Source organism: Xiphophorus couchianus, chromosome 24, assembly GCF_001444195.1.
Source record: "Xiphophorus couchianus chromosome 24, X_couchianus-1.0, whole genome shotgun sequence".
In the NCBI taxonomy this organism is placed as follows: domain Eukaryota; kingdom Metazoa; phylum Chordata; class Actinopteri; order Cyprinodontiformes; family Poeciliidae; genus Xiphophorus; species Xiphophorus couchianus.
Window position 1 is genome coordinate 15431015 of NC_040251.1, and position 9102 is coordinate 15440116.

Below are 9102 nucleotides of genomic sequence, written 5' to 3' on the forward strand. Positions count from 1 at the left end.
CTCTTGGACGCTCTTCTCACTACTTCATAAAAAAAATTAAAGTTTCAGTTTAGGTAAAGGTACATGGTGGGTGGTTGTTTCAAATGCTTTCTGTAAATCTCAAAATACTGCTCCAATATTTCCCCCCATAAAGTGAACAGTTAACGTTTTCCAAAAGAAAAAGGAATACTAATCACATTGATGAGAAATAAAAACAAAGGAGGGTTTATTTATGCTGAAATATTGAGCAACCACTCTGAATTAAAGCTTTTAATCTCAGATTTTTACTGCAATTTGATATTTTATTATTTTTTGAACCCATGCTGAGGCTGTTCCTACTCAGCGGTGGAAAACAAGCTTCTATCTTAATGGATTTCAGAATAATCTAAAACATTTCTTAACTCATTGATTGGGTGTAAAGTTGTCCTTAAGAGACCCGCTGCTTTCCACTCGGGTCTCTTTAGAGAACGAAATAGAGATTACAGGAATTGTTGCGGTTGCTTTCTCCGATCAAATCTCAGCCTCTCCCATATTAGATGACAGCACTTTGGCCACATCCTGGTCATTTCCAATAGAAAAAAATGAACCATAAATAAGATAAATTGTCATATAGCATGATCCTAATGGGGAATTATTCTGCAGATTTGTGAGCTGAGCTGTAACAGCTGGACGCAGGAAGTCCTGTTCCGCTCCTCTCTTTTCGTACGTCTTTCCTCTCAGCTTGGCGTGACGCTGCTGTGGTTCAAAAGAGGAGCAGAGGAAGAGGAAGAAGTAAGGAAATACGAGAGACACTGGGAGTAAGAGGAGGGCTGAGCTCTCTAAACATCCTGGAAACCAGTTTCCTTTCAGGAGTCAGTTGACATCTGCCTCGCAATCTCAGATTTCAAGATATTTAATGCACATTGGGAGACCATAAAGCACTTTTCTCACTGAGGGTGAACAATGCTTTTTACTATTGATTATGAGAAATATCTCTGTTTATTTAAAAAAGGAAGAAATAATGAAACCCAGAGTATATACCCCAGTCGGATCATGAAGTATTGATCAGGTGGGTTGAGTCTGGAGATAAAAGAATAATGCTATATCCTTAGATTTGACAGGCAGAACGTTGATCAATATTTGCTTTTCATTTCTTCACCTTTTCATCTTTTTTACAGTGAGAATTGAAGCATCGGTTTGAAAGGTAATGACTAGAACAGAGTTTAAAAACTACTGAAATAAAAGTACGATTATACAATTCCAACAATGTATTTTTTTTAAATTTGGCAAATAATTTCCACCTGTTGAAAGTTACATTTTCACAAAACTAGGTTGGTTTAGGAAGCTGTTTTTCTTTTCTCAATTAATGAAATCATAATTTAAAGCAACATTTTTATTCACTCAGGTTTTCTTTGGGTGACATAAATGCAAAAATGAATAAAAATTGTTAGCTTATTTACTTCAAGACTGCAGACAAAACCAGTTTGATTTGTGCAGACACAAATCAACATTTAAAAAGAAATATTTAATGCTGTCACTTGATTAAAAAAAAAAAGAAGAAATTACTGTACAATGTTACCAGTATACAACAGATTTGTAGAGTCATGCTAGGAAGATAAATAAAGAAAATTGAGAGTAAATTACAAAAATAGTCATAGCATTGCAAGAATAAAGTCAAAATAATACAAAAATAAAGTTGCAGTATAACAAGAATAAAGTCTAGTAATATTTCAACTTTATTCTCGTAACACTATGATTTTATTTTCGCAATTTTATTTCCTTAGCACGGCCTTAATACTCCATCGTACCAGAAAACATTGAAGCATGCCGTTTTTACTTGAAGATGACTTTAAGATAATCAAGTTAAATCCAACATAAGCTTTTCCTTGTGAACATTAGAGCGCAAACAAGATGGGGGCTGCCTTACGTAACATTTTAATTCATCTTCTGCTCTCCTGTTGGTTAGGAAGCCTCCTTGTCAGCTTTGGATGCTTTGATATCGGTCCAACTTGATGCGTTGGTTATTATCTCCTGTGTTTTCTTTCTGCTGGCTCTGAAAGCCGGGGGACGGCATCAGGAGTCTATTTAGAGACTTGCAGCAAGCACAGCAGCAGTCAGATGCTTCTTTCAAGTGATACCCGATGGAATGGCAGCATGTAAACTCGCTGACATGTTGGGAAAAGTGTGCTATAGCAGGGATGAATAAGCGAAATGTCACAAGTTTGGCTTGAGTTTTTAAACTATAAAGCTGCTTCTTATTTCATTGTTTTTATTTGCATCATCTATATCTAATAATATACCTCTTCCAGCTTTTATAGGTTATGTATACTGGGCTAAGAATAACCCAGTATTGTTCTTACTGTTCATAAATTACACCGCTGCCTTAATGTTGACTGCCAGAGGTCATTCTGATGGAATCAGCAGCTATGAAGCGATGCAATAAGCCGGAGTCTGCTTTGGACCAGAATTATTCTTACTCAGCACATAAAATATAATACTCTGTTCTCACAACCGTGAAAGAAAATCAATGTTAATATCGCATGCACTTTAAACAGGTGCTTATTTCACAGTTCAGTTGCACAAGGCAGTAAAGTTTGTAGTAATTTCAGTTCAACTATTCAGGATGCAAAGTTTGTTACCTTTCTCTTGGTGTGATGTTTTTATGCAGTCTCATTAAATACTTTTTAGGAGTGACAATTAGTAAAAGCAGTTCATAACTTTTTGGTGGAGATTTTCTTTGCAGCTCCATTAAAGGCCAAACAACGCAAATATGTCAACATTTTTATTCTCAATCATTGTGCATACAATGTGTTGCAGTTGTGTCAGTGGCACTTGTATTATGAACAGCAACAATAAAGGCCTACAAATAGTCAGATTGTGTATTTGTGGAAGAATCCCATACAAATTAAGCAAACTGGCTGATTTAAACCTGAAATGCTTAACACAAGTGACTCACTGACAGTAGCATGAAAGGCAAAAATCACTGCTAGTTGCTACGGCTTCACTTTTACTAGTGTAAGGCAATTTTTCCACACTGGTAGAGACCCAGAAATGTCACATCTGGGATGGGGTTTATAGACGACTTATCTTTTCAAATACCGAGGCTGAAGACTTCAGTGGTTGAGCTTTTTTTTCTTTTTCTTCCACTACAATATAGATTTGCTTGTCACATTGTGTAAACATGACGTGCTCCTCTCCGCGAACAGAGACAGGGATGCACACGCAGTCTTGTTTGCACTCTGCACACGTGGAAACACACACATGTACACTTTGCCCTCTGGTTGTTGCAGGCAATGTCACTGGAAGGACCCGAGGTGTTTGTGTATGTGTTTGTGTGTGTGAGAAGATGAACTGCTTTTCATCACGTGACTCTGGATGACAGTGAAAAACATATTAGGAGCCGCATATTCTGATGCATTTATGTTTGTGTGAATAACCAGGGCAAGGAAGGATGTTGGAGCCCATTTTTAGACTGTAGGATTAGAAAACTGATGTCAAGGTCGAGCAAAATGGGAAGAGCACGTGGAAGCAAATGTAGAAAAATATATTTTTTTCTCACACAATCCATCAGAAATGGTTTAAACCCTCAAAACCCTAAGTTTCAAATCTCCACCTGGATATTTTGTTTATTTTTATTGTACACAGTTCTTTAAATGTCCTGTGAGTAAATATATATTTGCCCATTTCTCCATAACAACAGGAACTTTCAATATCTAGCAAGTTATTTTCTCAATTTACCATTTATTAAAAGAGTGTTTCATCAGATTACACCGAAGAAAAACATGCTCCCTCCAACGGCGCCAGTGAAATTACCGTAACAACCCGATATTGGCTGCAAAGCGCAACGTCTCCCCTTTCAGAAACCGTTGGAATTTTTCCAGGTAGCGCAAAGTGTGGCGGAGTTACGGTACTGCAAATTTGGCTTGTAAAACTGTGTTGTCGCCAACACGTTTGATCTAGATCTTCCCACAACCTGGAAGGGGTGAATATTAATGCAATACTTGCTGTTGTAGAAAACAAAGTGGCAAATACTTTTTGTTAGCACTTTAAAAACCATGACACAAACATTTGTCCTTGACAACTCAGAAATTCACTTTGGAGGTCAATGAAGACAGTAACAAAAACTTGTCGTTTAACATAATGTCCAAATTGAACATGATCCTGTGGCTTCACTCTCTTTCTGTTCATGATAAAAGCAAACAGACTGACACTTCTGGCTCTTTGTGGTTTTGTTATTTACTTGCAGTCTGTCAAAAAGGAAATCAGCTTTTCTTGTTCCAGGCAAAGAGTAGTGGCTTAACAAAGGCAAGCTGCATATCTCTCAAATGCAGAATTGTCTGGATTAAATCGGAGAGCAGGGTTTGCCTCAGTGTGTGTGTGTGTGGGTGTGTGTGTCAGCCTTAAGCACCTTTATGGATCCTGACAGAGAGCATGTCAGCTAATGTAACTGAGCCAGCAGATTGGCTGAGTCACCGGTGGAACAGGTGCTGTGGAGGAGTGGATCATTTTACATTACGATGGTTTTTACTTCCAGAGTTTAAACATCTGCAGCTCTTTATTAATGCTCTGCTCTGTTTTATGTAAACCCAATATGTCAATGAAACACAGATCTTTCAATTGGCTTACAAGAGTTTTTATGGGGAAATAGTTTTCAGGAAGTTTTACAAATAAGAAAAAATTGGAGCAACCTTTTCCAGCAGTTAAGACTGCAAGTTTTCTGTGGTGTATCCGTCGCAGCTTTGCACTTCTGAGTGAAAGTTTTAACTATTTGTCCTCGGGAAAATATCTCAAGCATAATCAGATTGAATGGAAAGTGTCCAGTGTTTGATACGATACCAGTATCACAGCTTTGAGTATCACCCGAAACCGATATTGACCCAATATAAATCAGAATGACAGAGGCCATTAAGGTTTCCCCCAGAAAACGTGCTGAGCGCGGTGTTTGGATTCTAGGGCAGTCATTCATCCAGCGACTCGTCGTGTTTATGAGTTAAAAAATTTTCAAAGTTGATAGAAAATTTGAAAATATCACTTGATAACTGTGTGTTATTAAAAGACCGGACGATTAACACCTAAACACCAACTATAAAGTATGAAAAAACGCAAACATTTAAAAAATAAGCAATGCTCAGCAAGGCATAAGCAATTATATATTTGCAAAAATGAGTGGTTCGACATTTTAAGAGGGCACAAACTTTATTTTTTTGGACCAGGAATGCAGAAAAATGCCAAATATGATGGCAGAGTTAGCGAGTTAGCTTAGCTTGACCTAGCTTAGTCTAGCATAACCATACTAGGAGAATGTTTGGTGGCTCTTTAGTAAGATTTATACCGATGTTTGTTTGTTTTTATTTATTTTTACATCAATACCGCTGTTAAGCAAGTGTTTTTTTTTATATAAATTATCTTTTTTTAAACTCTTAAGGTGATAATTAGTTAGCTTCAAATAAAACTACATAAAATGTTAACCTTTTATGTGAAATACAGCATTTATTTTCTTCCCAGACACAATGGCTTGTGAATTAACACCTTTTGCAAAGTGATATTGCTCCACCAGTAGCCTGTGAGCTATCTGAATGTAACCATCAGAAAAATAAGCAGCCGCTCTCTGGTGATCCATAAAGCAGTGACTGGGTAGCTGCAAAGGTGCCAGATGTGGACAGGTGTTGCCATGGCTGTTTATTCCACCCCCCCCCCCCGCCCCCCCCCCCGAGCAGGTGGTTGAAGGCAGCGCGGTGACAGGCCCCAGTAGGGGCTGATACTGTTGATGCGAGTGGACAGAGTGTCACTGCAAGGCACTGTGGTCTCTACAGCCTGCTGTCACATCCTCTGACACTCACGCTGCTAAGCAGAGATGTCTTTGAGAGATTGTGAAAACAATCTCTAGCATAGCAGTACTTCCTCCCAGTGAAGCTAACGCTCAAAGTTACCAGAAGAATGATTGATTATTTATTGCTTACAGTACAGTATTCACAACCATAAACTACAATGTATTTGCTGGGATTTAATCAGACAGAGCAAAACAAAATAGTCCAGAATTGTGAGATGTAAGGAAATGGTTTCCAACACTATCAAAATTTGAGAGAAGTGCCACACTTATTTTAGTTAACCTCCTGAATTCATTGTAGAACACCCTTTAGTCTTGTGGGCATGTGTCTTCTAGATTGTTGTGTCTACTAAATTATATTTTGCACACTTTTCTCTGCAGAATTGCTCAATTTCAGTTAGACTGAATGTAGAGTATCTATGTACATAAATATTGAAATGAAGCAAGTTGACTCTTTACTATTTAAATGACTTCTGAGGGCAACTTCTAACATTTATTTCTGGGTGTGAAGGTTAAGGTGAGCTCAGAGTTTCACACGACACTGTAAAAATCTCCAGAAAATCAAAACATAATCTTTTTATTATTTCAAGTTTTTTTTTTTTTTACATTCTTGCAAATTTCTAACTGCCCACATTTGTTAGTTGCTATCCAATTCCTTTCAAAAAATTACAGTAATGTTCACAGAGCTGCTTTTTAGTCCAGTGTGGCTTTTAAGCAATAAGACTGAATGTGTACAAAATGACACTGAATATTCATGAGTGACTGGATTCATATGTGCATAAAAAACCCTGACAATGGCTTTCACTCATATGTCATATAATTATTTTAAATTACCATGTCTTCTTCGATTTCTATGTCTGTGGATAAGAAAATGGCAAAGTCGCCTTGAGCGATTGATTGCTTTTTGGTTTCCCACTGATTTAATGAAACATGAGTTGTGTTTCTCTCTCTCTCAGCCTCCTTTGTTTCCGCCCCTTTAAGGAGAAGTGTCGCAGGGAGCCAGAGATTAAATGAACAGTGGCATATTCCCCCAGGAAGCTGAAAATGATATCTCACTGAGCCATTCTGCAGACTCTATAAAACCCCGATAGGGCTTCTTTTTTTCTCTTTGAATTAATTTAATCAGTTCAGATATAATTTAGGGAAACACGCTGATTTATTGCACCACAAGAACCTGAAGCAATCCCTTTTATGTTATTGGTTTATAAATTAATTAATGGTGTTTCATTTGTATTGTTAAGGTAAATTTGCTGCTCTGTTGTCACTCTATGCAGGAGTTACACAAAGGCCTCAGGGTGTCACCATAGCACTGTCAACACAATAGCTGCAGCCACTGTGTTAAGCGACATCTCACAAAATCAAACTCACAATGACAAACTCTGAGCTGACATGTTAGATATTGAACCAATCTGCACTAATTAGGTAGTTTATAGCAATGAATCCCAGTGTTCATGCCACTACCAGTCAGCGGTTTCTATAGGAGTGTGTCAAGCGGGTGTTTAAGAAAGACAGTCTCTGGTCGCTGTCGTCACTAATCAATGCATTTTGGTTTAATGTCAGCGATGCCTGAAGCTATTTGAGGCTCTGCAATATGAGGAAGAGGCTAAGGAGCAATGCACAGTACTAATGAGGTCTGACTGAGACAACTCATTTGGCAAGTGATAATGAACAAAACTGTAATCATAAAAGATGTAGGAACATCATTTTCAGAAAACAAAGAAACTGTTGTTGAACAAGATGCAAATGGATAGAAATATAACTAATTTGCTTTAAACAAATTAGCTCTTTGTGTCAATCTACAGGAAACTTATAGTAGTAGAATGCAATTTAAGGATCTCGACATCTTACAGTCGAGATGATGTCTCACGTTGCCTGAGTGGAGAGATTCATCAGCGAATGCCTGGTGTTTAGCCTTGGCTCAATTAACAAAGCAAAAAAGCAACGCAGTCTTCTCAAGTTGGATTAACTACCTGCAATATCACAAATGTTTAAAATGTGAGCCAGGTGTCGAGTAAAAGTTTTAACCAGACAATCCATAGTCACTCACTTATCACTGGAACTGGTGGCAAAGTACCTGGAGCTGGTGTAAGAGGTTAAGGGATTGGGCTATCTCTAACCCATAATCTAGGGCTATCTCTCATCTCATCCTGGGATGAGAGGGCTATGTCTCATCCCAGTGCTAATTCTAATCCCCAGGGCTATCTCTAGCCCAATTCCTAGGGTTAATCCCAATCTGTAGGACCTATGTCTGGTAATAATCCAAATCCCTAGGGCTGCCTCTAACCCTATCCCTGGGGCTAATCCCAATACCTACTACTATATCCTAGGTTTTGGGATTTTGTATACCTTCTCTCTGAAATAGAAAGAACACATAAAAACATTTAAAATTAGGTACAAAAATCCAACATCTCTCCCAATACAGGCTAACCCAGTAGGTGCTGAAATGGAGACTTAGAAATGGATTTATTGTCGTCCTTATAGTTGAAATGAGGTCATCCACCCAAGGCATCAATCAGCTTCTGCTGTGATATAAGCTTGCCATACCCTTTAAAAGAGAGGAGGAAAAAATAAATACAAGAGCTCAGCAGCATGGAGAGGTCATTACTGTCTTGTGCAAGGTCACCAAAATGCCACTGGGTAATTGAGTGAAGCCCGTCTGGAAAAGGAGCTGCACCTCCATCTGTCGAGGGGACAGTGACTCAGAGCTATTTTATATCTGTGCTGGGTTTAGTTAGCAGGGAACAGTCCTACTTTTCTCACCCCTTATTTTGGGCGCTCAGCAAAAACACGCATGCCAACAGCGGGGCAACACAAATGGAAGTTATCTGCTGTGAGGGACGGTGCGACCAGATGCAGCTGCTTCTCTCACTTACCCTCGTTGGCCTGCCAGGCTACAAAGGAAAGCACTCTCGCAGGAATCACAGCGCCTTTGCTGTCGCACTAAGTGCATCTGCAGGAAAATGAATTCACGTTATTTGCTCGTTACCTGAAGGCACAGAACTGCTGATGGCAGGCCTTTCTGCTCTGGTGGAGCCTTTCAATTCCATCAGTGCCTTGTCACAGCCCATCCAGCTGCTTCTTCTGATAGCTTTCTTTCATTTCTGTCTCTGCGCATCATAGTGCTCGATTTGTTTTCAAAAAGCCGACTGTGTGTTAGTCCCGTGCGTCCTTGACCCTCATTTTCAGCTGCTGATGTGTTGTGTACCCATGTGAACAAGCTACTAGGGGTGACTTTGTGCTTTCAGAGTAAAGGTTAGTCGGTTTTTATTAGCTTTACTGAGCTCTGGAAGAAAACAGCTGAGTTCTGGTTGGCTGGG